The sequence below is a fragment of the Psammomys obesus genome, unplaced genomic scaffold, assembly GCF_907164565.1.
Source record: "Psammomys obesus unplaced genomic scaffold, mPsaObe1.curated_primary_1811, whole genome shotgun sequence".
Taxonomy (NCBI): domain Eukaryota; kingdom Metazoa; phylum Chordata; class Mammalia; order Rodentia; family Muridae; genus Psammomys; species Psammomys obesus.
Genome location: NW_026585504.1, coordinates 5,238,140 through 5,239,438, shown reverse-complemented (window position 1 = coordinate 5,239,438; position 1,299 = coordinate 5,238,140). Strand labels below are relative to the sequence as shown.

Genomic DNA, 1,299 nt, shown 5'->3' with positions numbered 1-1,299 from the left:
AGTGACCTCTGCTACCCGCTGGCCTGTTCCAGGCTGAATGCAGGGGAGGGCGCTCTTCTGAGACACAGCCCAAAGGAGGGCTTTGCTCCCACCAAAGGCTTGTAGTCTCTTGGATGGAGTGTTGACCTAGCGTATTGCCAGTAAAACATACGGAAAACTGACTAGGGGTGTGGAGATGAATGAACATATGATTTCCGTTCTTTCTCTTTTTCTGGGCTGGGGGAGTTCAAGACAGGGTTTCTGTTTAGTTCTGGCTGCCCTTGAACTTAGAGATCCGCCTGCCTCTACAGAGATTAAGCAGCGGTTCTTAACCTGTAGGTCAAAATCGCTTTGGGATCCAAGGATACTTTCACAGAGGTCACATATCAGATATCCTACATATCAGATATTACGAACCATAACTGTAGCAAAATCACAGTGACGAAGTAGCAACGAAGTAATTTTATGGTTGGGGGTCACCCCAACACGAGGAACTACAGGAAAGGGTCGCAGCATTGGGAAGGTTGAGACCCACTGGATTAAAGACACGGTGCCACTATCACCCGCTAAAAATGGCTTCTGAACAATTATGAATTTTTAAGAAATAAAAAGTCACTTGATATTAACTTTAGCTCTTAATAAAAGTTTAGGGGTTTACCAGGGAACCGCACGTTTTAAAAAGGGCCGCTTCAGACCGTGGTCCTGGCAGTGAAGGGATGGGCGAGCTCTTTCCCTTTCACCCGGGGTTCCGGGTTCACGCGGACACCCAAGTGAGACCTGCGGGAGCAGAGGTAGCCCGTCCGAGTCCGGGTAAACTGAGGCGGGCGCGGCGCTGATACTGCGCGGAAGGGCCTCCTCGGCTTGGCAGGGCGGGGCAGCGGGGGTGTGGGGGGAGCTGGCTGTGCTCCCGGGCGGATGGGAGGGTGAGGCGTCCCTCTTGCGAGATACAGGAGCGCAGGTGGCGGTGCCGCGGCGGCCCCGGGCAGGGTGGCCTCGGGCTCCCCGCCCCCGGTGGGCGGATCCCGGGGCGGAGCGCACTGGCGGGGTGGGCCGGGGACGCGAGGCGGAGCGGGGCTCCCGCACAGGCCGCGGCGGCTGGCTCGGCCCTACGGTCCCGGCGGCGGCTGCAGGAGGAAGCCCGGCGGCTGCGGAGGAGGGGAGGCGGAGAGGCCGAGGCCGCTCGCGAACACGCTCCCCGGCTCCGCAGGGAAAGGTACGAGCGGCCTCCCCGGCCGGGGCGCGCGCGGCCACGGCGCCGCGCAGGCGAGGGGCTCCCGACGGAGGCCGGCGGCGGGCGGAGGCGGCCACCCCCGGCGGCCG

At 61.0% G+C, this 1,299-nt stretch overlaps 1 protein-coding gene across 2 annotated transcripts in view; it reads left to right on the top strand.

Annotated features, from left to right (window-relative positions):
- Positions 1-1,038: 1,038 nt before the first annotated feature.
- Smox (spermine oxidase) overlaps positions 1,039-1,299 on the top strand; it is a 33,942-nt gene continuing 33,681 nt past the window's right edge. Inside the window, exon 1 of one of the 2 annotated variants that reach the window (XM_055608815.1) lies at positions 1,039-1,192. The gene's annotated coding sequence lies outside the window, so the exon portion shown is untranslated. The remainder of the gene's footprint in view (positions 1,193-1,299) is intronic. The other variant, XM_055609107.1, reaches the window with a different exon arrangement.